The sequence below is a fragment of the Diorhabda carinulata genome, chromosome 9 (assembly GCF_026250575.1).
Source record: "Diorhabda carinulata isolate Delta chromosome 9, icDioCari1.1, whole genome shotgun sequence".
NCBI classification, from domain to species: Eukaryota; Metazoa; Arthropoda; class Insecta; order Coleoptera; family Chrysomelidae; genus Diorhabda; species Diorhabda carinulata.
This window is the reverse complement of record NC_079468.1, coordinates 21,674,420-21,701,903: the sequence shown is the minus strand read 5'-3', so window position 1 is coordinate 21,701,903 and position 27,484 is coordinate 21,674,420. Positions and strand designations below refer to the sequence as shown.

The window sequence follows — 27,484 nt, the reverse complement described above, 5'->3', positions numbered from 1 at the left end:
CGATTTTTCACAAATAACTCAAAAACTTGTACGTAGCTTTTGTTTTTTTTTTATTATAGAACTAATACAAACCGAGTTATAATTAAATTTATGTGTGTACATACACATAGTGAAAAAACCGATATGGCACCAAGGGTAAGGAGAAATTAAAGAATTTATAGTTGAAATAGCCATATTGACAAATTACTGATTTTGACAGAAAGAGCCAAATTCGAGAAAAAAATTTAAATTTCAAAATTAGGTAAATAAAATTCTCCCGCAAGTAACAGTTTTTAAATCAGAATACCCTATCATTTATTTCTTTTTTAAATGCATTTACCGGCTGTCATACAACATCATTATAATAAGGGCAAAAGAAATTTTTTTGAATTAATGGTAAAAAGGCAAGATTTAGGAGAACAGGCAGACACATTTCACAGAAATACTCTCGAAATAGAAGAAAAGCTGGTAGATACGTTATATGATACTGTTAAAGAACGTAAAGAAACAAACAACAAAACATTGAAGACCTGAAAATATTATTAAATGGTATCTTGCAATTACAAAAAAAGATGTGGTGCCAAAAAATTGTAAAAAACTTTTTTGTAACTCAACTTGCAATGGATGTTGTGGTAAAAATTGTTTCTACAGTTCTCCAATAACTGATGAAGAAGAGGACGAAGATGAAAAAACTGATAGTGATAATGATGATTTTTTATATTTTGTACATGAATTTGTTAATTTGTTTAAAGTGACACAAAATACAATATATTACATTAAATACGTGCAAAAACTATATTAAAATATTCCACAATTTTTAAAAATTTGTTTTCTACATGAGGGGTAGTGTTTAAGGGATGAAAATATGCAAAATAATCCTCAAGCACTACAAAATATCAGAATATTACTTACGTTAAATTGATAAGGGATGGATTTTAAGGGTGGACATTTTGTGAAAAAGAAAAATTTGAGTTGAAAACAATAAAAACAACACGTTGACTTAGTATAGTTGTTTTTTTTAAATTTTATCATAAGAGGGGTTGGTTTTACGGGCTGAAATAATACATTGATTAAGGGTTAAAAAGATAAATACTATAATGCGGTCTTTATTTTGATCTTCCAAATATTTTTTCAACTTTGTACATGCTTTAAATTTTATTTTAATGAATTTTGACAATAAGGGGTAGTTTTCATCGCTTACAATAATATGCACATATTGGCATAGGGTAGATTTAGAAGTTAAGGATAATTGAAACTCAATTCTAAAATTATACGCAAATCCACGCGTCCTGATTGGATTCTAAGATTTTTACACTTGTTTACTGGACTAATTGATGCCGATACAAGTGCAATTTAAAAAGTTCTTAGAATTTGAAGTTAAAAATTTTCCTGTACGATTGCAACACATTTTTTTATGATAAATATTAAGTAAATAATCTCATATATCTCATATATATCGATGTCATATTATATTCGAAGACCGAAATTAGTCAATAATTTTTTTCTTTAAAAAATATATAATTAAGATCTATACATAAAATAGTGTAAAAATGAATGAATAGAAGAAATTCATATTTATTTATATATCTTTGGAAATTAATAAAGTAAAGGTCACATAACTGTATTATTTAAACTTGAATAAAATTAAAATATAATCAATTTTTTCATCATTTCAGTACTTTACAATTATTAATTTGGGCATAAATGGAAATTGATGGTACACGAAGTACTTTTTGATTCATTAAAATTATATTAATTCAATGGAATTGAGATTCTACAAGAAAATAGCATAGAAAATATAGAGAAAAACAAAGATTGAAATCGTAAAAGAAGCAGTTGATTCAAAGGGCATACACCTCACGGTAATCTGGCTACAATTTTTTATTTGCCATATTTTATGAAGAATTTTTTCAACAAATAAGAAACAAATAAAAGAAAAATCAAGAATTCAACCATAGCAAAATTGTGGTTTTCGCTCATACACATACAAAATGATTTCGAGTCGATTTTATAAAGGGAAATAAACACGATTAATTTATTTCGTCACCATATCCGGTATTTTATGTTTTTTGTTGCTATCTGCATATTCAACAAATTCCGCTAAAATTGAACTGAAATAGGTCAACCTTTAATCGGAGAAATATAAATATAATAAACGTGTTTTGGTTTCGAAGCCGGCAAGGAAAAGTTGAAAATTTCATGTACGTATCTAGACATATTCAATGGTTATAATATCGAAGAGGATTTTGATTAAAAGAATGATTTACTCACTTCTGAATTATATCCTGAAATAGTAGTTTATGGTTACAAACCCAGAAACGATCCAAACAAAGTCACAAAAGCACAGTCAATCTCACAGATTTCCAAAAACGTGGATAAATTCGAGAAAACGATTAGTCAAAAAATGTGCGTGTCGCGTCGTCCAATTTTTTTTTTTTTTTTTGTATACCTAAGTATAATAAAATAAAATATGTATTTAAACACTTCGGTTCGATGAAACTGTTATTTTAGGCCTTATTCAACAACAATATAAGTAAGAAGTAATAATAATAGATTTTAAAGAGAGTGCATAAACATATATATATATATATACAATATGTATTATATCTATACAATGTACGCCTCGGAACACAGTACACACTGATTCTGAGAAGCTTTTCGGCGGCAAGCTAAGCGATCAGGCAACAGCGAGGGACTGTCGTCGGATCGCGAAACTAAGCCGATTCGCGGTGTTGCGCCGCGCGCAGGTTAGTGGCTCGTCGGCGGCGGCGTCGTCGTCGTCAGTTGCGCTATTTCCCCTCGTGCTCCACCGACCCCACTATTTTTCCGATTCCCTCTCTTATACGCGTACAGTGTTTTACCGGTTTCCGTTCTCTCCTCAGGTTCAAGCCCCCTCTTTGGCGATGTTTTGGCGTTTCGCTAGTGCAAGATGAAGCGCGAGTTCGGGGTTTCATCTAATTACGTAAAGCCCTAGCCGGTCCGTCTCTTCTTTCGATATCTCGCATCGGCAACGGCCTCGAGACTCGCGATACACGCAACCGGAATTTCCTCTTAGTAGTCGGCTTCAAGTCTCATAGATACATCGCGTACAACTTTCTTCACGAATTCAATAATTTATTTAGCAAATACGATACTCGTCGACAAATTTTTAAACTTGCTTTACTGGTTCTCAAAATATGTGTTCAATAATAAAAATTAATTATTCGTTCACACAGAAAAACTCGAGTTATTGTTATGACGTGATTCATTCACAGTTTTGCAAAGGTTTTTTTCACACACCACCTCTTATATTATTTCGAATTTTTATAATTCCAAATTATAATTTGCCGTTTTTCAAACGAGAAAACAACTACTTTCCTGGCTAATACCACGACAAATATTGAATTACATCCTCTGAAAATAGTCGAAACACAAAATTTTTATCTGTTTTTCAAAAATTATGAATATAAATCTAATTTTATAACAGAAGAGACCTGAAATCAAGACGATTTAGGAATGTAAACATATTTTTGAAATATTAGATGTACTTTGTATTTCCACATATTTATTTAACTGCGGTTAAATTTTAATTCGTGGTTCGCAGTTGTAAGGGGAATGTTCAACTACAGGAACCAAATACGGTAGTTTGTTATACCACTCTGATAAGACGTAATAACGTCGAAACCAGTCAGTGGTTACAACCCCCTCCTTGCAGTTCCGAGCCATTAGGGATGTTGATATCGACAAAAAAGTCGATGAACATCACGTTCTTCATATGGGATGTAATTCAATATTCGTCATGGTAATAGCCAGGAAAGCAGTTGTTTTCTTCTTCGAAGAAACCTAAATCCTAGACGATTTGGAAACATATATGTTATGAAAATTTCTTTTTTATGAAAATACTGCAACAGAATTATACTTAGCAGGTCTGGCAAAGGTTGGGGTTAATAAAGCTTAACAAAAAAAATATGAAAACATTTTGCGCTAAGAAAAACGATAAATCCAAATATATAAAATAAAATTCCCGCATAGAGGGCCAAATTTCAGGATTTTTCCAGGAGGCGTACGAGTCCTGATTTAGTAAGAAAAATATAAAACAAATTTGGTCATATACGAATGATTAATTTCTAATAATTAGTTAAAAAGTCTGCTATTGAATAAAGTTGAAATTAGCTCGACGATAAGTTATACTCAGAATATTTTCGTTTTTTTTTTGTAATACCCAAATCAACCGATCTCTAAAATGATTATTATCATAATAGAGATAAGCACGACAACGCCGTTCATCACTCGAATAGTACTTTGCCTGTGTCAAAAAGAATATTAAAATTCAAGATGTCGTTCGGATTTAAAACTTTAATTGTATAGAATTTATTCTGTTGATATTTAACGATAATATAATTTGGGTATTAAAAAGATTCCAATTTAATTAAAAATATAATTGAAATATCGAAATTCTCAGTCGAGACTTAATGTTAGAAATGAAAAATTGGATTGCTAAGATGATATTTGACTTTGAAAATAAACGAATTCGTTTATCACTGCAGTATATTTTCAGTTTTAAAACTTTAGAGAGTTCCAACGGTATTAGGATTCAAAGAAATTATATTTATATATTAATGCACACTATCACATTTCACATATAAGTAGATTTGTAAATCAATTACCAAAGTGAGAATCATGAATTATAAGCGATATATCAAAATAATGCAATGCAACAGCATTTGAATATACGAGGTGTGGCTATTAAATAATCGCTCCAGTATTGGAAACGGTACATGAAGTCTTTTACTGTCAGTTCATTTAGAACTCGCCCCTTTCTGAGCTCCAGCAGACTCAAATCTTGTTGCTTCCAATGCAGATGTGACATTAGGAAAGAGGTAGAAGGCAAACGGTGCAAGATCCGGCGAATAAGACTGGTCTAACCTCTTGACGGAAAGTATGGATTGAGCTGGCGCATTGTCTTCATGAGTAGTAGTTTTGTTATGAGTTTTCGGTTAGGATATAAATTATTGAAGATATTCTTGTTACATATTGTATAATAATATAATATAATGTAACTTTAATTACCAACAATCATAGTTGAAGTCTGATTCAGGCGGAAAATATAGAACCCACCAAGTTACGAAATCTATTACCCGATTAACTCATACTTTTAGATTCCAGTATACGGTTATTCTGGATTATTCTGGAGCTGTTCTCAATGTATTTCGGAAATATACGAGAAAATCGTTACAGTGATTATGAAAATGTCAAAATTTGAAGTAGAAAGTTTCATAAATTTCTAATTCTGTTGATACTGTAACTAGACAAAATAAGATTTAATTTTTTCTCTTTATAACTCCGTCTTTGACTTTATAAGTATGCAGGTATCGAAATATTCTGGATTTTTTCTGACTGCGATTCGGGATTATTCGAGAAAATCAATGATTAATTAGGAAGACGTCGAAATTTTTAGTGAATAATTTCATAACTATTGAATTCCGTTAATTATGAAGTTATCGAATGTTCTTGCACTCAGCAGAATATTTTAATGTCTCAACAATTTGAATAATTACATTACTTTTTAAATAGAGCACATCCAATTTTCACCAATTATTTTATTTTGTCAAATTTGGAAATATAATAATAACAAATAAAATTTGTTTGGAAGTTTTCCAAATAAAAATGATAGTATCATACGTGAATCATTTATCTCAGTGTATATTTTTAATAAATAATGTGTAAGATGGAATTAAGGTCCAGGAAGGTTTCATTCGTGTTGGCCGGTAGGCCCAATGGTGGAATTTTATGGTGTAGGTCGTAAAACTTTACGAGACTGAGATGGTTTTTCTTATTTTTGCAGTAGGGGGCGGATCTCATGTCAATACCCCTCCCGAGGGATAGTTGACGCCACAGCCTCTGCTATGAACACGAAAAATTTCGTGTGACTAAAAGGCATCAACCTGCTTGAACTCCTAAATAATTCCTATCAAATTAGTCGGGTCTTTAAGACCTTCCTGAAAAAAATATGAGGGGGAATATGTGATAAGGAAATAAAAAGGGTGGAAGTCATTAATTTAATCTTATTTTCAAGGGCGGATACGAACACGTAAAAAGAAGTTTAAATATCAATAAAATATTTTAGAATTTAATTGAAAAATTAATGACGAATCGAATATAGTAAGAAAGACGCAAAAAAGACGAATTGTGTCTGAAGGCTTGAAGATACATTTAAAACGAGTAAGTATTAAAGATACATTATTTATCAAAAAACATCGAGGCGGAAACCCAAAAAAAACGATTTAAATTGACAAAAGTGACATGCGACTTCCACCAGTCTTCCAACTTAAAACGAGATATGTTTTTACGATAACATACAATTTCCATACATGTAAATTATTTGGCGGACTTGAAGATAAGGCATATTTATACAGGAAAACGGCAGAGGTTCGTTCTTGATAAGAAAAACCGACCGATTTAAAGCCTACAATATTCAATTCTTAGAACAAATTGTAGACAACCATGATACTGTTTACCATATTTTCTGTATTTTGTTTTCTTATCGTCTACCAAATTAATGATTACGGAGATAGCAGAAAGCCATATTATTATCATATTTTATAGAAAAAGAACGACTGCGGGAGTTTGATGTATCTAATAGCGAACTGAATATATAGAATGGAACAGAAACTTTACGTTATAACTCATTTTCCGTCGAGAACCGGGACTATTGTGATGGTAAAACCACGTTATGGAAATTATAGAAAGCCGTGTGATTCAGATATGCAAAAGCGAAAAATCTTAATAAGAAAAATTCATCTTGATACAATTGGTCCTTAAGAATGATATGGAACAGCCAAATGGAATAAATTCGTTAATAAATAAATGAGGACGTGTTAGGGGGCAAATGCCCAGACACTTCGATTTGTATTTTTTAAAGATTTTTTCTTTTTCAAAAATAAATTATACGGTGTGGTATGTGTAAGGAAATTTGCAACTAATTGAATTTGGATCCACCGATTCAAATAACTCTTCTCTAATTTGGAACATTCTTCAATAATTATTGGAAGTTTCTGTAATTGGGAATATAACATCGAACTGTACTTAATCCGAATCAAAACGTTAAGATATTCGTGCTGCTTTCTGAACTCCAGAGTTGTATTACATATGACCATACAAGTTTTATTATTGTTTTCAGGCTACTACGCCATGTGCCCTCGCATTTTAAAATACTTCAAATCATTTAATCCTCTCCGATATATTTGGTGCACGTTTTATAAAAAACCAACATAACTACATCCCTCTACCTTCTAATTGTTCCCTATTTCCTATTTTCACGAACACATCGAAGAAAAGTTCATTTTCTCTCGGGACAGCGAAGCAAGCAGTTCTCGATCGCCTAGGTTCTGCGGATCTATGGTGCTACTTGAGAATTCGGCACGCGCGACTATAGTTTTACGCTTTGTTTATATTTTTGGGTATATTGTTTTGTTGGTATATATATACTAAGTTTAAGTTGTCTTTATTCGCGCCTTGTAAATTTTCCTGTAAGTTGTTATCTCTTCTGTCTTATCTGCTCACTCAATATAGATACCGAGGTATTGTGCATCTTCTTTTTTGAGTAATAGACTAGTATCTCTCTTAAGGGTGAATGTCATTATTGATAGATTTTAGGGCAATTGCTCTGATGTGCTAAGTCTTCATCCTTGTATCAGTTTTATCGAGGTGGTACTGCAGACGTCTGAAGTGTCAGCGTTTTTGCATGAGGCTAGAATCACTGTATTATATGCAAAAGTCGCTAGGGCTAAACTATATTAAAAAAAAATAGCAAGGCTTTACAACTATCAAAAAATTCAGTGGCAGCAGGGCCCGAGAACATTCCCATTGAGTTAGTGAAACATGAACCGAAAATATTTCACGAAATTTCAACAAATCTATTCAACAAGTGCCTGGGCCGCAATCCCAGAAGATTGAAATATAGAATTGAAAAAAAAAATACAATAGAAATAGGAAAATAGAACGGATTTATTGCGAAACGCTCATGTATTGATGATTTGGTTTTACAGCAAATACTAGAAAAACGTAAGTCAGGAATTTAGCCACTCACCTCGTATTTGTCGATCTCGAAAAAGCTTACGACACGGTACTGTTGGAAAGTACCATATCCAAACTCATTCTTACATTCGAAAGGTTTGAGTCAAATGTGCAGTTTATCACATTATTTAAAATATACATTCAGGAAGCTGTGAATAGTTGAGAGAACTAAAATGGGAATTGAGATAGAGGATAAGTGCCTAACAGCTCTATTCTTTGCAGACAACCAAGTTGTTATGGCTTGAGACGAGAACGACGCAGATTATATGCTGAGGAAATTAGAAATTTGGAAAATGGGATTTGATGTCAAAAAGAGGATATCTGCTGGTAGGATGCACACAAGGAGATCCCGAACTGCAAATAAATAGCCTAGGACCGAAGATGGAACAACAAAAGAAGAAATAGAGTGCAACAAGGGAAAAAGAAGCTACAGAAGCTCTGAATTCATTGCTTTGGTCAGAAAATTTAACCTAAACACAAAAATGACAATATACAAAGTCATAGTTGACCCCATTCAATGCTGGCAACTGACGAATAAGCAGATGTATTAACCGCAAAATAGAAGAAGACGAGAAAGACCCTCAAGAACCTGGAAGGTAGGGATTGAACAGACCACGAAAGACAGAGCTGTCCATGAAAATAAGTGGATAGATAGAAATGTGGGATGCGGCCAGATTTTATCGATACCAAATGTGAATGTGATCACTTATATTTCACTTGAAAGTGTCTGTGCAATTTTTTTTGTACAAACCTTGTCGAAGGCTTGAGTAAAATCAACAAAAGCTGCAGATAAGGCTTCAATATAAAGCCGTAGTTTTCCGATGACTCTATGTTGCGTGTAGGTGTCGGAAGCCATACAAATGGTTGGGAATGAGCTGGTATTGGTTTCAGTCTCCGAAGGTATATGAATGTAAATATAATCATTCATATTTTTAGATAATATAACTTTTATTGGATAATCCTGTCTAAATTAACCAATTAATCGAACGCAATAATATCAAAACAATTATATGATTAATGGTTTTACACAGAAAGGTAACAAATTGCCTTGATGGAGTTTGAGTTTTATTAATGCCTCCGGATTTAACCGGACCGGCACTCTGTTATTCACTCATTTAATTATCGAAATCATTTATTCGAGAGAACTTCATATAAATGGAGTATCAATTTTGTAAAGTTTCAAGAGAGATTATATTGTGGATATGTGCCGAACCGACATCGCCAGGTGTATTAAATATTCATCGAATTGTTCGGAAGTACGAAATACCGAAACCAAATTTAAGCTCACAGTAACATTTTTTTGTGTAAACTTTTCAGCTTCTATTTCTATAATGGACTAGAATCTCAATAATTAAACTTCCAAAAATAATCCGTTGAAAATAAGTATAATTCCATCTTTGTTTTGCAAATTTTTGATTTTTTACATAATTTATTTTAGAAAAACTTTGGGAATTAATGATTCATAATTATAGTGCCGGCAAAACAAAAAGAAATGCAATATATATTGACGCATCAATAAAATTTCAGCCAGTTTGGAGGCTCAGTTTCCGGATTACATACATATAAGTGACTCTCTGAAAATGACTATCATCAAATATTTATTTTTAAAATGTGATTCATCTACGCAAATGAAACAGAAGTTATGTACAGAAACTCTGCACCATCATTTACGACTAAAAACTGCAATATCATCGAAAAAATTCACCAAATGCTACTGGAAGACCGTCAGATTATGATTCGAGAGATGAAAGATGTTATAGGATTTTCAAAAGAATGCATTACCATGAATTCACTGATAATCATGAATGCGAAAGCAATTTGAACTCAAACGAACATTCCCAGGCTTTAATAACGCGGTTTAAATAAAATGAGTCGGATTGTTTGCATGGATTCATAACTGTAACTGAAATCTGGATCCTCCATCAAATAGTCAAGACAGAGGATAGAAATTAATAGAAATTATTAATTAATTATTAAACCAAACCAATTTCATACTGAAAAAGTTTAAATTGTATCCTGTTCATTGTCTGACATAGGTCAAGATGATGGTAGACCTTATTTACAGAGTTTCTGATCATCTGCGGAATGAAACGATTCATTTCAGGTCTAATTTGTTCCATTAGAGTCCGCTCTATTGTCTGGTCGCTTAACGTAGACTCCACTTTTTAAATATCTACAGAAAAATATCCAAGGGAGTAAGAAACGATGACCTAAGTGGTCACTTCATTGATCCACGTCTAACCTTGGAACATAAGGACCATAATATGGTGTTGAATCGTCTTGTTGGAACCAAATACTGGAATCTAAGTTTTCCCTGGAGCCAAGATGTTCCGAATATCGTTCAGCTGTTAAATTCCCGCAAAACAAATAGGGACCAACAAATCTATTCCTGGATGTGTTTTGTTGACATTCAGTGGGGATATTCCCGACCCCAGTAGTGAGAATTGTGTTGATTTACTGTACCACAACAAAGAAAAGTTGAATGTGAATTTTCATCATGAAGATTTTACAAAAACGTCTTGCCTATGCTAATAAATGACAATGTCAACGTAATGAATAAAAATTTTAACACAACATTACCTGTACTTTCACAATAACCGTCTTACCACCCAGACTTAAATCCAGTTGATTTGATACAGACATTTTTGATACCTTTTTTGACGAATTCAATGTTGCGGCACGAATAAAACGTTGTAATGATGAGATAAAATGAGAAAAAACTGCAATAACAAGCATTTATTTGGATTTAAAATCGAATCAAATATAATCCAAGTGAGTTTTTCATTTGAAATGCCACAGTCGAAGTGAGGGACTATTATGGCCAGAGTGTTTCGTAATCTTTATTAATTATTGACAAATAAGGATAATGACATCTAGTCAATACTTAATTTGCTGTCACGTTTTGCCGAAGAATTGCCCAAATGGGTTAAGATTTATCGCCTCATCCACCATACTCAAACGATCTGTTTAGAAATAAAATACTTGGTCGGAAGCGATTCGTATTTTGCGTATTTTGCTAAAAATGCCTTTTTGGTCGGTTTAAAAAAATTGTAAAGGATAAAGAATCACAGAAAAGTAATTCTTCGTCCTGTTATCTCTAATAGCATAGGAAACCTAACCAATTGCATTCGAAATAAATAAGCAAATGACTATATCATAGATGAAATGAGTGGGCACAAAATGAGCTCATGGACAGCGGAACTTTTTAACAACATTAAACGATTACTATTATTTTAATTCTATGAATCCGCATCTCGTATGAATTATTTTCATCGAAACTGTTTGTGGGTGAACGTAATTAGTCGAAAATTTTTGCAAGCAACGTATATTGGGAGCAAGAACGGTGTCAATATTATTTTTCAGGTTCACTGAACTTCTACCCAGTTACTGTAAAATTAGAATGTGGGTTCAGAAAGAAATTGTCTCTATATATTTTTGAACGGTTATGCTAGTTATTACTCTTCAGGTAGATCGGTTAATTAGTCGGTCGGACCACGATCTAGGATTAATCTGTTGACAAAAATTCGAAATTTTTCACACTCAATATTTTACTTCTGTTTATACAGTGTGGCTGTTCAATATGGACCGCCTCATTCACTACATTCAGTCTATTGGCAGGGGATTCGTTTTGTCAACTATAGGTACATTGTTGTCAGATCTTCTGATTTTCTAGAAAACTATATTAATTTAAATTATTGTTTCTTTTTTCTAATATTCTTTAACAACTTTGATGTTTAAATAAAAGATTTTTATTGGTGTATACTGGAGAAGATTGAGTGGAGAAAAGCCTTTAACAATTAATAGACAAGCATTAATATTTAATTGTTTTAAATTAATTACAGACAAACATTTTCAGAGTTATTGAAGAAGAGAGATGAAATAAAAATTCCAAGTAGAAAATCATTACAAAGAAAGTACATGCGTTTTTCTGTAAAAAGAAATAGGATTTCGCTGGAAAAAGCATCCCGAAGCGAAATTGTAATATGGAAAAGAATTTACCTGAGGATTATAAAAGAAATGAGAAACCAAATGTATGTACGTATGGTTTTGGGGTCTCGTATACACTGTTATGGCCCCCTTTTTTGCTGTGATGCTGGACAACCCAGTATTCACAGCTGATCCATCAATCCTCCTCCTTTTAATAAGTCTAGTCCCGGAGCGAAGGAAATTCCGTATACCATTTTGAATTGATATTACTCCTGAGACATTTCTCATAGTTGGTTATCATTTAGGAACGGGTTTTCTTTGATGATTCCGTCTCTGAACATTCTGAGTGATGTTTTCTCTGACACTCATTCCAGAACTATGAAGAGAGGTGAAAGATTTAGAATCACTTGTAGTGCAGCTAGATTTCATGGCTCTGGTTGAACATAAGCCAGTCTTTGTACCTTTGAGAGATTGTCCGTCGTGGTATTTAAACTGAGAAATATTTCATTTAGATGAAACATGGATAAATGAGGGACATGAATCAAATGTACTGGTTTGAATCCACTTCTTCCCGTGACAACCATGAAAAAATCTGACTCTACATCGAAAAATTCAACTTAACTGTAACTTTTTATGAAGTGTCATAGATATATTCACTTTTGAACTTGAAACAAAACTGCAAAATGATAATAAAACGACAATAAATATTCATTCTCCAATTTGTAATAACTACTCGAAATTCGAGATTTATGGGATTCATTTAAATAGAAATTCGAATAATCTGATGTTAATTTATGAATGTATCGCAATAAGAGTACTGAATATATAAGAATATTAGTGTTTCTTTTCATGAGGTTTCTCGATGATCTGACTATCGTTATCGTTAAGCAACGAACCGATTTGAAAGCATACAACCACGTTGGTCGTATCACTAGCAAGATAATTCATATATGAAATACATCGCTGGTGCCAAATTGGGTATAAACCGAAACGTTCATAAATAACAACCCCAAAAGCCGACTAATTTTCCTCTAGGAGGAAATACGGACATAAGCGACGAAGTGGCGTCCATAAATTTGGCGAAATGGTGGGATTAAAAATAGTCAACAAAAAAAAATTAATCGACCAATCGGTACGACGTTATACAAAATGAATTATTAGTTAAATTAGGGAGGAATTCTTCTGTTCACTTAACGACATTAGAGAAATTTATAAACTTAAACATGAACCGTAATCATTCAAAAAATAGAATTATTTTTGGTTTTATATTGCCAAGATGTATAATTTCAAAGAAATTAAATTTAGATGTCGTCCTGTAATACAGATACTGTTCCAGCAGCATAGTTTGTATCACTATCTATATATGTATTTCGCATTCATACATATCTAAACCTTATACGCGTTTCAATCAATCAAAATGCACCTTTCTTCGGTTACTAGCAACGGACTACCAACAACTTCTTCGAAAGTTTCCTAGCCTTCCTTGACCACTTTCTGAGGTTTCTTAAAAAGTCACAAAATGTCTTAAAATTGCAAAGAATCGTTTCGGAAGAGCCTCAAATTTAGAATCAATCCAAGTATTCGAATCCTTGAGGCTGAAAGTACAGAAATGCGTTCGGAAGCCGTTTTTCAAATTCTGTGAAATTTCATTATATAATTATTAAGAAAACCCTTATTTTTGTCGTAACGAGACGTAATCCTTGAAAAAACCATTTGAGCTACGCTCTCGTGATTATTATAATGCAACTTGAAATCATTGGGTGTGATTGCTCCGTATTCGCTTCCGATTCCAAAACTCAGCCTAATAGCAGTTTTAAGCGCTAGATTTTCTGTATAAAACTTTACGTTTAGGATATGGAGTAGTTTTAATTGCCCCTACTTAGATGTTCGTATAGAATAGATCCATCTAAGGGTTGAAAATCCTATGTTTAACCATGCTTATTGATGTGATCTCTCTAGGTAAGCTGTTCATCTAATGACACTAGATAGAGAAATTAAATTGTTAAAGATCGAAGCAGCAGGCTTTCAAACCAAAAAAACTTTTCGCTAGTAACAAAAAAGTTATTTTGTATTCAATTTGTTGTATAATTTTTGCAATAGATGCTTGCATGCTCGAGGCATAAAAACACGGAAAACGCTTCACAAACATATCTAGTTTTTCTGTCGCGTGAACGTGGAAATTCGGAGCATCTTCCCTGTTGATTAGGACTTGTCTTTTTGGTAGGTGGCTTCGGATTTTCACCCAAAATGTTTCTCATATTGCCGCGTAAATAAAGAGCAAGCCTGGGGTTAGATCTCTGGTGGTCTTTGATCAATTCCATACTTAATGTTTGTTTCCATAAACATTATGGATTTCAACCGGGTCTGCGACATTTTGTTGGCAGTCGACGTCCTGAATTTCTGCGTTTTTCTCTTCGGCATCCTGCTCTAAATGAGGGTAATCACTACACACGCTGACATTTTCTATTTCGTCGTCTTCTTCGGAATCATCCTCATCAATAAAGTTTTCGTCATTTTCTGCATCTTGCCATAGTCTTTTGGAGACGTCTCTGCTCTTCTTCGTAATCTCCCATCAATACACGAGCTAATACGAGCGATCATTTACAAATAATAACCATAGTAGAATAAAGAGCCTACACGATGTCACAAAAACCAAACAAAGTTATGACAGGTGGGGTGTGAGAAGCCCCAAGCAGCTTTGAAACGTTTTGTATTCGTATTTTGTCTATGCTGGAACTATACTTTCAACAACCACGTATAGAGGAATACTTAGTTTGAAGGTTCTGAGGCGCCAGCGTCGTTTGGCGGTCAATTTGAATATTTTTTCTGCATTCTTCAAGCGCTGGGGTTTGTCATACCCCACCTATCTAATCCCGGGTTAACAAGAGGCTGATCATCTTCACCTTCTGAACTAGAAGTATAAACAGTCTCATAAAATATCTTTGTAGTAGTTTTTATTGTGTTGGTTATATATATATCAGCCAGTGGTTCTTTTAAATCTGAGGTTGAGCTGTAGTTAACTTTCATCCCATGTTCAGGTAATGGGCGATAAGTCTTCAGATTGTAATTTTTAAGTTTTGGTTACATTATGTATAAGTTATATACCGAATTTTATGGTAATCTGTCTTGATCGAAAAAATTGCTAACAAAAAACATTATTGACTGGACTATAGAATTCAACTCCAAAATTTCCATAAATAATGAATATAATTTCGACTTTAAAACGAATTATTTACAATATTTATTTTATTTGAATCCAGATAAAATCGTTTTTAATTTATTTATATCATTTATCTATATTATTGTACCAACACACTTCGTCAAACTGACTTGTCCCTAACGCAAACCGTACAAAATGATTGGTAACTTAATGACTTTGGGGAATAGGTAAATATAATATAGTGTGGTACAGGCGATTGATTATAATTTGAAACATTACACAACTACCATAAATAAATACTTCGTTCGATGCGTCCATGTTAATTTAATTAGGAGAATAAAATGTTGTTTAGATAATAACTAATTCAAAAAGTTCATCGGGTAACGAAGAAACTGTGCTGCAGACATCATGCAGGCATTTGACAAGGTTTGTCGTGATGGACTTTTATTTATAATCAGAAAATCCGTATCTATCTTCACTTTTATAGCAATAACTTATTAGTAGTCAAATTTGCGGACGTCATCGCCACATTAGCATCAAATACGCTACATTTTCATTGAAGTCTGGTCAGGTAACTTCCACCTGCCGTAAAGGAAAATGTCCAGAAGTTTACTCTAACTAATCAAAGTTCTTGGTATTCTTGGCAAACACGGAGATGGAAGCTTAACCTGAAGGAAACACATCTTTACCAATTCCAAATTGAAACTAAGAGATTTATACTCAAATCCTCAAACCTATTTTGACATACAGCATCTCACTGTGCGATTCAACAGCTAAGTACTAGGAATTGTTGTAGGTGGTGCCAAATTTATAGCCTGTGATCTTCAAGTGGAAATGTCTTATCCATAAGCTATAAAAATATACTGACTAACTTCGTGGTACAACTAACAGCCCAACGTAGATTTTAACTACATATTCCAAACGACCTAATTAATAAAATAATAACAACAAATTAATCTACTGCGGTGTAAATATTAAGTAAGGAAATTAGCGCTGCTACAGAAAGAGTTGCCATACACCAATGGTTAGCAAATATTAACTGTTTGGCCTAAATCCTACTCTTTCGAAAGAGATGCATATCGTGTCCGTAGATAAACCAGTGTAGCCGTTGTCTTTGTTTTTATTGGACTGTTTTTTTTTTATTTTCCCGTACAAATTGAAAATAGAGCAACGGATTGTAAATAAGTAGAAATCACTACTTTGTAGCCTCTTTTAAATATTTAGAACTTATACTAGATAGTAAAGAGGCACGAAAGCCCTGAAAACATGCAGAAACATCGCATTAGGTGAAATGACCCAACCTAAAGATCCTACTGTGGATGTCCAAGGCAATAGTCGAGACCAATTATCACCTATTGGGCACGATAACCAGTCAGAATACCACAATATCTCAAAGGTACAAAGATTGGTATGCATATATGCAACTGGAGTACTAGAAGTGATTCTAAATCTTCAAAATATTCATAGTATTCAGTGATGGAGCTAACACGGAAAAACCGTCCTTAAAACATGACCAAACTTCAGGACGAAATACCGAAAAAGTTAATCTTTGAGAAAAAATTCATTACCATCAAATTGTACACGGAGATAGAACTGGAATAGGAGTGTACGGGCCTAAAACCAAACACTCTGAAAGCCTGGACAACACTTCAAGTATTTTTCAAGCAGAAGCATACGCCCGGGCACACCGGAGTGGAGGGAGACTTGCCAAAGTAGGGGTAGACAATCCCTTCATAGGACCTGTAGTATAAGGCACAGAAAAATAGAAGAAGCGTTAAAGAAGAAAGTAGATAAGGATAAAACCAATTTCTGAGATAATGTATTGTGGTGCTGAGGCAGGCGAAAACTCTCGTGGGAAACTATAACCATAGGAGATCTGCTGAATGGGACACAGTCGCCTTAAACGTCTACCCACATCCACACCTGGGAGCCTATGAAATAGAAAACGAAGTTTTTTAGCAGCTTTAGCCATCCAACGTTTTGGACTTTTCAAAAGAATTAATGAGGAAGATACAATAGATCCTTTGAGATGCGGTGTATATATGGATACTTACATACTTGGAATTTTTAATAAAATTATATTAATAAATGAATCAATTAAATTTGAAAGTTGGTGTGGCAGTCAACGTGTTAAATTTTGATGTATTTTTCGAATAGCCACGGTGCTTGAAATAGAGTGGTAGTTAGAGAAGAGTAGTAGTAAGAACGGTGCAAATAATCTAAATGTAGTGGATAATTAACTTCACGATAGTTCAGATTAGTTTTCAGATACTTATATTATCTTACGAAAAGTTTTTTTTTTATTTTCAAGTCAATTAATACGCTCAAATTTCAAGATTCGTTGAAATAATGCATACTAACTTTCCAGATGTCCTTGTTACACGTAATTTTTCGCGAGCAAAGGCAATGAACGGAATAAAGTACATTTTACATCGTTTTAATCCAAAAAAAAGAACAAACACCTCGCGAATAATGAATCGGTAAACTTTCACAATAATAAGAATTTATACTTGGAAGAACGATGGAAACAGGCAGAGAATAAGACTTTCTCGAGATCTGCGAGATAAAGAAACTTTGTCTTTAAATTTATAACAATTTAAAAAATGGTGATGTAATTTTTGACTGTTTATTATTGCTCCTGTCAAATTATTAACAACCAATAAATTGAAGCAAAAAATAACAACATGTGAAATGAAGATACCGAGAAAAATAGTTGGGGCGAAGATACTCGATAAAATAAGAAACGAATTACCTGGTTACCTACATCTCTTGTATACGCACTGACGCCATTCATTTTATTACAATTATGTAGAAAAGTAGATTAAGGTACAGGCTTTCGTGGAAAAATAAAATTATCGCGATATCTTTGCACTTCTTTTTTTAATTCCAAAACGGTACTTACTTAAAAAAATATGCCTCGTATTTGGGAAAAAATTTTCTATGTTTACTTGAATTTGGAATTTTTTTTTAATAGAAATTATTTTAAAAACAACTTTTTCAATAAAACTAACAGATACTGTTTTATCTTTAATTGAGTAATTTCATTCTAGATTTAGAATAAAACCATATTGGGGACGAATTAAATTAATTAGTAATTTCGAGTCTTTACTTTCAACGGAAATACACAGGCTATTACATTAAAAGACCTTATCCAAGCTATTAAAGTTAACTACTTTCAAATATAAAAATGCTCATTTTGTAAGAGTTACACGTAGATCTTACCCTTCTTTAATATCATCGGCCGTTACCAAAATCTGTGCAATACTTAATTTTTAAGTTAAAATTTAAAATCGGACATTAATATTCTGGTCGTGTTAGTATCTGAAAAAATATATATTTTCAGTCAGTAGCGTAACTTTTCATAAAAATATTTCAAAATGAAAACAGTAACAAACACGAAAAAAATTAACTTCATCAAGATTTTTCCGCGTGCGGGTCACAATTTCTTATTCAAGCCAGCACGGAAAAATCCATTTCTGGACGTTTAATGAACGATACTTTTTATTAGAATTAAATTTAGAACATTGTATTATACCAACTTTTCTTTGACCTGCCTACTTCCTTTGCCTTCATCCCCTCCTTGGACCAAAAAATTCCCAGAGTAGATACCTCACTTGCCATTTACAATAAACATGAATCCCCTAGTGTCCTTGTAGAGAAAGCATTCCTAGAAATTCTGCATAAAAAACCTTTCGACCTAACTCTCTATACGGATACCTCCAAAGCTGAATCCGGTGTTGGTTGCGCAGTCACTACAAACCACGAACTCATAGGTTCTTTCCGGTTACCTTCGAGGTGTTGTTACACTGATGAATTTTACAGTATCCTTCAAGCTTTCAAATTTATCTCTCCTTCCCATATGTACTGACTCTCTTACAGTCAATTAAAACCGTATTGTTCTGGCTTCCATCGCACACTGGAATCATTGGAAACGAATCTGCAGATCGCCATGCTAAAGAAACCGCAAAGAATCCTCCTGAAATACCAGTTCAGCTTGCCAATGATCTAAGGATTAACTTCATTCAAGAGTTGTGATAATAAGAAGACTCCGCATCAACCACACAAAACTTACTCACGGCTATTCGATGCCTTTAGAAACTCGTCGTGTCTGCTAAAGTTGTCACCTTCCTGAGTCTGTTAAGCACATCCTCACTGACTGCAGAGGATTCTCTACCGCATACCAGCGGTTCAAGGAGACACTTAACTGCCCGACGGAAATGAAGAAAATCATAGTTTCTTAATGCCTTTATTTAACTTATACAGTTAAATATCGTAAATCCGGACTTCTAAAACGCGGAATATCTAAAATCCGGACTGATTCGTTCGTATCGAAATGTTTAGCTTCTGTATTTGAAACTAGATGGCGACACCATACATAATGATAGCATGAAGAATATGTTTTAGAGTAGAGTATTCAATCTTTTTATTATTATTATTTTAAAAATGTATTTTTGTGCAGTATTAGTCGCTTTTTTATTATATTTTATCCATACCTCTCCCTCTGTTTACATTATTATGTAACGCGATATGACTTCTCGTTATCGCGATAGATGGCGTCACTATAAAAGCATCAAATGTTCGAATGATCTAAAATCCGGAACCAATCCTTTCACAGCGATTCCGGATTTACGATGTTGTACTGTATATCATTTGCTTGTTTTTATATGCCAATGACCAGCGCTTTTGAGGCACGTTAAATTGAAAAAAAAATTCTGTCAGTTTAATTCATGTTAATTTTGAAAAATGTATTCGGAAGAAAATCCCGATATTTCTAAAAATATAGTAGAGCTAGCGGCACAGGCCAGTGCTGATTTGTTAATAGTAAAATCCAAATCGAGTATCAACTTTTTATCTCAAAAAAGTTAAAACTGTAAGTGATGATATTCTTCATATCATCAGTGGTCATATATTTCATTTTTTTCGTAAAAACCAAGAGTATGGAATCTTCCAGATTATGAATTCGGTTCTAAATAATTGTTTAGATATAAAAGAAATTGCCGGTAAAACAAAATATCCAAAAAAGTCTGGGATACCAACGGCAAAACAAGTAACCATATTTTTAAGCCAAGCTTCAGATGAATGATTTCTACTGGCAAAAGTAATTTGAGTGTTTGGGGTCTGTGGCGGATGATAATGAGTAGTAGATAAAGGGCACTTTATTGTTAAACGTTTTTGAACACTCAAAACAACGAATTGATGGGTAATTTGACGTACAATCCTTGTTTAGTACCCAAATGATTTTTCAACGTTTTTCTACTCCCGAAGAAGCGGTTGATGCGTTCGAATGACATGGTTTGGAAGTACCGCATCGGAATGGAAAAACAGCTTCGAACGCATGCAAAAATTTTGAAAAACATTAAAACCATATCCAATTAGAAATATTTTTTTTTATTTGTGTATTATGTAGCATCGCTCATATAAGTACGTAATAAGTAAATTTTACAATAAAATTAGAAAAATAATTTATAGTCGTCGGGGCTTAATACGGCACTTATACAAATTAATGTTTACTCGTGGCATTCAAAAAAAGGCGTAATATCATATCAAGTTTCGAGAAAAGCCATGTCCCAATAATATTTTACCCAAAAAATGACACTTTCATCAAGTTTGCAGAATCCATAATATGAGGCAGCAACCAAAAAAAATTCTCTTTCTTTTATACCGCGTCCACTAAGGAATATTAAAATCCACCATATTTTTATAAGAACCACTCGTTTCTCCTCTTTCTCGATCAAGAAAATGTCTCATGAATTTTCATGGCTCGTTTTTTCTATATTACATAGGAAAACTTTCTAATTTTGACGTGGCTGCGTATCGTCATTTGATTTTAAACCAAAAGCGAAAGATTCAAAAATGAACAGTGGCGTTTATTTCACTTCCAAATAAATTGTTGATAAATTTTTTATTCAAAATTATTATAATGTAAATAAACATTGTTCGGAAATTTTTACCAATACGTTATTGAAATATTCATACAAGGAAAATAGAAATTTAACAAAGTAAAGATAGAGAAACTCGTTGGATGGACCGAAGAGTTTAGCGAGAAATTATGGATAACAATCTTTTAGAAAAACATACACCCTTCAAAGAACCCTCGAAAACGGTACAGAAAACGAGACGACGAGGAAAAGGGGCTAAATATTCGGAATTGAAAAAACAGGGTACTATTAAAAGCAAAAGAAAAGAAAGTGATTCAAATTAAAATTCTCCTACTGGAACCAAAAGAGGGTTGAGGATAAGTACGCAGTTTTCATCACAGTTTAAGGACAGAAAATAATACGATGAGGCTAAATCTGACAAATAGGGTGGACGATATGCAGTCGGAATTCTTTAGTACTGTTCATTGTCTTTCAAATAACAATAGATACAATTTAAACGATCATCATTAGTCAAATCAATGTAGAATCAATCAATTATACAGGGTATAGCAAACAGTAAAACGTGTGATTGCCACACTCATACATTACGCAGAAGAATCGAAGCATTTTCTAGACAAAGGAAAAAGAAACAGAAAAAAAGAACCGAGAGACTTTTTAAATAGAAGAAGAACAAAAAGGATCCTTCACACCTATATCTTATCATTTAAAACACAATATGAAAATTGATCTTCATGAATAAAACTGTTCTTGGGGAATAAATTAGAAATTACGTAAAAAATTAGCGATATAATAATAAAATTAGATAAATGTATGAAAAAGGAACAGGAAATTGATTCGTTTTGGACAGAAGAAGTACGAAAAGGATACAAAAACTGGTCTCCGTCTCCGTCTATCACTTAAAACACAGTTGGATTTGGATTTCATCCTTTCAAACGTTCTTAGGGAATAAAGTTGAAACGATGATAAAAATCGACGATAAAGTTAGGAAAATATATGAGGAAAAGAGCTGAGAAAATTTTTGGGCAGAAGAACAACAAATAGGTTCCAATACACCTAAAACATGGTATGAAAACTGTCGTTCACATCTCAAAAATTGAAGATTTGTAGTTAGTTGAAATTATGTTAAAAATTGAAGATTTCATAATAAAATTAGAAAAATATATGAAATAAAAAAGCGGCTAAGAATCTTTTTGGACAGAATAACACACCTACCTCATCAACTACAACATGGTATAAGAACTGGTTGGCATACTAAAAACACCCTATAATAAAGTAGACCTTTGAACGAGCACAGCCAAATTTCATTATTTTCAAAATACTTACGGACGTCAAATTTAAAAGGGGTTCCGTATAAAAATATTTTGTCAAGTAAGATGTTTGAATTTCCTTAGAGAATAAAAACACAACCACCAACCGCCTTATAAATATAGATCTGAATAATAGCATGGGCAAATCGTTTTACATAGTAAGTCCCTGCTGATTTCCGTTCTAAAAAATCTAATAAAAAATCAAGGTTCTAACAAACCAAATATGCCTACGGACTTTACCATATGGCCGTATCAAAGAGAGTCGCTTTTCTTTTTCAAAGATGATGCAAATATATGTTCGTTTTCCCAGAGAAACTCAAAAGACATTGAAAGGGGACCCGGAATATGTACGTCGAATGTCCTCGGGGATCGGTCAGGGCGTTAATGAAAAACTTGTTTGTTTATAATGGACTTTTTGATGGAGATCTCTTTTGGAATAATTATCAATTTGTAAATTTCAAATGTGAACGATATGATTCCAAAATTCTAGAGTGAATAGATGAAATTTTTAATGGATGATTACGTAAAGGCCAAAGGCGGCTCATGTCAACTCTCGGTTAGATTAGGTTAGGACGATTTTTGAGCACCATTTCCTCAACTTTTTTAATATTAACTTGATTAACAAAAGACTCGAATGAGGCAAATTTTTGTCGACTTTACGGCCTCTAATGAATGCTTTGTGCCGTTCATATACTTGAACTGACGATGGAGTATACTTGTCAAAACACTTCTGCAGCTTTTTGAACGATTCCTTAACCATAGAGAAAAAGAGAGAGGGATGGAGAGAAAAATGCGATTTGATTTCAATTTGCAAGTGATTGTGCATTTTTTGCATTGTAAAATGTTGAGCCCTTTAATCAATTCTGATCGTGGGATTTAAAGATGAATAAGAAACGAATTTTTAATCTTTTAAAGAAGACCCTGGAGTGAACCCTGCTGTTTAGTCCGAGTAAATATCTTGTAGCTCTCTTTTGTAGCTTGAAGATTCGCTCAAATTGAGTCGCATTACACGTACCCCATAAGGGAAGGACAAATCGGAGATGCGACTCAATAAGGGCATAATAGACTGTTAATGAGGTGGTTATTTAATGAAAAGACTGCAATGTATGTTATATGATAAAATTTTGGTTTTAGAAACGTTGAGACAGAGGAGATTAGAATCGCACCATGATTCAAGGGTGATTAGGTCACTAGATATAGATGAATTTTCCTTATTTTTCACCTATGAATGTATTAAAATATAAAAAACTGGGTGATTCTATTTAAAAAAATTAAAAAAACTTGATATTTATGAAGTGAAATTTTGAGCACTTTTTATACACATCCTGTATAAAATGAAAAATTTTTCAACATAAATTCAAATCCCTCCGACCTTGCTAAAAGCAACCGAGCAGAAATTATTTTCATATCTTTAAGGGTATTCTCGTGAAAAAATAATTTATAAGGGTCTGCAATGATCAAATTTTTTACAAAAAAATATGCATTTTTCGGAAAAAGTTTTTAGACAATAATATACTAAAATTTTACGTAGATTTTAAAAATGTATACAGGATATTCCATTTAAAATAACAAAGTTATCGTCAACTTCCGGTAGAATCGGAAGTTGGCTATCTTTCAAAATATTTTAGTTAAAAATATCGTATCCGAAAACTCAGTATTTTGCCATATATACAGATAGTTTCAACTCGTCGTAGGACACACTGTATAGTTATTTCAATCTAATTTTCTTCTAATTATGCACAATTGACAATCAACAAACAGTAGTAGTATTAAACAGTAGAGTGTGCAGTTAACATGAAAATAATTAAATCAGTAAATACGAAAAGCAATATCTACAACAAATCTGATTTAGATCTCGGTCTACCATAATCTGAATCGATAGCTTAAGTCTAAAGGGAAATTATCGCAGTCCCAGAAGAAAACGACTCAATATCACCTCCGCACTTATTCGGTCAGATATTTTCTAGCTGTACAGCTATAGTTTTATTCTCATTATACGTACAGTCCGTGGGACTAATAGGCAAAAATTAGATTGAGGCAATTGATGGATGATACTAGGCATCAGTTACATTATTCGGGATCCCACGAAAAATTTATATCACATAAATTCCCCATGGATGAAGCTGCCAATTTTTTAAAAATATTTTCATTTCATTTTCAAACTTTGCATTTGTACTATACGAGAATTGGTTACAAAAAACAAATGAATAATAAAATATGATCTATGACTATGATCTTACGTTAGATGTGTTCCAACTACCTGTCGCCATCACTTTCAAATCAAACATCTCAAAAATGAAGGGCATAAAATAGTCAAAGCTTTGTAGATCTTGAAATTGCTCATAAAATAAAATTTTTAAGGGTTCTGACAGCACACTAAGAATAATATATTACATAAACGCAAATAGATCAAATGTACGCGAGTTGCTACACTTGATCTGCGAAAATAAGAAGAAATCAATGGGTGCCAAACGAGGATTGTACGGAGGATAACCCATCAATTCGATTCTTTGAATGTTCACAAACGTTTTTATTTATCTGATGAATGATTCGTCTTCTGCAAACATTTTTGACAAACAAATGCTGGTGTACCATTCAGAATTGACGTTGCTCTAATGGAACGGTGGCGACATCTTCAGTTATTTCGAAAAAACTTCGAAGTGCTTCGGGCGCGAACAACTTTCGTTGGATTTGGCTCGTCTTAAAACACCCAAGTATGTATGTATGGATATTGGGATCTATTGTGTCCCCCCCATCAATCCCATTCCTTTAAAAAAGTCTAGAATGTTTTAATTGCCAGAAATCGTCGTTTTCTATTTCATAAGCTACCAGGTGTAGTGCTCTGGAGCACAGAAGGTTCAGGTTCCATAAAGGGCTTGTCTACCCGGAATCCATTCGAGTTATATGATATTAGAGCTTAGAGTTCTAATGGCTGCTTGACTATCGGTCAAGATGATGATCTCCTGTTTTCAATAATTCCTCTATAGATTGAACTTGAGACATTTTACAATCGCTTAAGATTCCTAATTGAAAACTGTTTCATCTTCAATCTCTGGAAACGATAACTTCAAAATTAATAAAATCAAAATAGAAATTTATTTTGACAAGAAGAAATATTCTTTCCTTGGTTTTTATATCTTAAAAATTATCTTTTTGGTGTATTTGATTCCGTTTCAAGAAATATTGGATGTTTTTTGATATTTCGTGATTCCTTTTATTTCATTACGTATTGATGATCGTTTAAACCATTTTCTAAATACTGCGATGTCTGCCCTATGTAAAAAGCGTCACAATCATCAGAAGGTACTTGATGTATACTATTCCTCCTTTGGTTTTTTTTTATATTTAATGTATTATGTTCTTTATGTCTTATACTAATAACATATTCATTAAAATAATTCGTTAGTTGTCTTCATTTGATAGACAAACCTTGTACCTTGGTTCATTGAACGAATAATAATTCAAATGTGAATCTGATATGATTAGTATTATATTGTCCTGTCAATCATTTTAATCAAAACAAGAAACGATCATACAAACGGCTTATTCCAAATGCAAACGATCAAGATATTTTTCCACGATTTTTGTACCGAATTCAGCCTGCGTTATAACAAAGAGGAGGGTAATCATCGTATATTAAGTAATCATTGGAGAAATTAAAATTTTTGAAAGTAGTCTCTGTTAAAATAAAATAATATCTCAACGCGAGTAGACCAATCAAACTGATCCTCTTCAAATAAGTATTTTGTGGTACGTAAAAATCAAACAAATTCATATACAACAAAAAAAACATAAAAAAATGGCTCTGCTACATGCGTAAAGCCGTCGTGGGCAGAAATGAAATAATAACGTCCAAAAAGGGAAGGGTTAAATAGGTATTTATGTTATAAAGATCAATATGTTTACGTCTAACAAACCTTCCCTTAAAAGAGTTTTCGAAACTACTTGGTATGAGCTGTGCAATTAGCGCCCTCTATGAGAGACAGATAAACAAACAAATCTATAGAATATATCAGCTTGAATTGAAACATATTGAATTTAATTTTAACGTTGTTACTAGCGTTACGAAAATTTTTTGACATAGATTTTGTTACCTATCCTAGAAACACAAAATTATTGTACTAAAATGAATAAATTAAAAACAAACTCGGTATCCAAGACTGACAATGTTATTTTATATTCATGTATCTGTTACACTTTTTATAGATATAAGAATACAAGACAAAACAGATGAAAAACAATCCGCGAAGAAGTATTATATTGCATTGCATTGAAAGCAAAAAATTTCTTATTCGTAGCGATCTAAATACAAGACGCAGCTAACAAAACTGTGTTTTTGAAAGAATCGTAAAAAATTTTACGACAAATTTTATTCATATCCCGTCGAGTAACTTATTGCTTTAGAAATAACAATTCTAGGTTTGATAATGAAGTAATGAGTCTGCCTGGTGTATTTATACCAAAATAGAGAACCACATTTGGTCGACTATTGCGATGCTGGTTTACGCAGGTCGTACGGCCTCGTTTAAACTCCTACTCAATATTTTACTGTTGATAACTGTAGAGAGTAGTCCCATCCAGAGTAAAATCCAGTTCAACCTTTATATTGGTTGGGCTAATGCCTTTCAAATAAAAGTATTGTATCACATAACGATCCCTGAAAACGTTCACTATTGATGGCTGCCAAACAAATACTAAACAACGTGGCTGGTCGGGCCAAGTACTTCTGGTAGCAGCTCCAGTCTCATTATTCAATTTTCAGACCTTGGAATCTCTCAAATTCCCAATAACAACATGTAGCATCCGCTAAGATAATATTTGGATTTCCTAGCAATTCAGTTCTTCAAAAATATAAGAACGTTTTTTGAAATATCTGCTCTTTAAGTACTTCAACAAGAAAAAATCAAACACAGTGAAGTAGAATGAACGTATAAGTACCTACGTAAAAAAAATTCTTTGAGAAAATTAATGCTCACACGGACCGTTTGGTTTATGACTTCTTCTTGTGGTAGTGCTTCTACGATTCGGATGTTGGTGACTATCATGGCTATTCTATCATCTTGGGTTGCTGCATAGAATAATTATGTGATAGTTAAGGCAAACCATTGCTTAAAACTTCTTGCTGAGATAAACTTCAACATTCAGTTCGGGTTCGTGGGAACGAGGAAAGTTTGCAA

At 33.1% G+C, this 27,484-nt stretch overlaps 1 protein-coding gene across 17 annotated transcripts in view; it reads right to left on the bottom strand.

Annotated features, from left to right (window-relative positions):
• The window catches only part of LOC130898343 (protein muscleblind), a 559,833-nt gene that overhangs the window by 517,439 nt on the left and 14,910 nt on the right, over positions 1–27,484 (bottom strand). For 12 of the 17 annotated variants that reach the window (XR_009059886.1, XR_009059889.1, XR_009059890.1 and 9 more), the window contains exon 1: positions 2,251–2,725. The exons of the other annotated variants lie outside the window; for them this stretch is intronic. The gene's annotated coding sequence lies outside the window, so the exon portion shown is untranslated. Of the gene's footprint in view, positions 1–2,250; positions 2,726–27,484 lie in introns of those variants that run through there. 17 annotated transcript variants of the gene reach the window in all.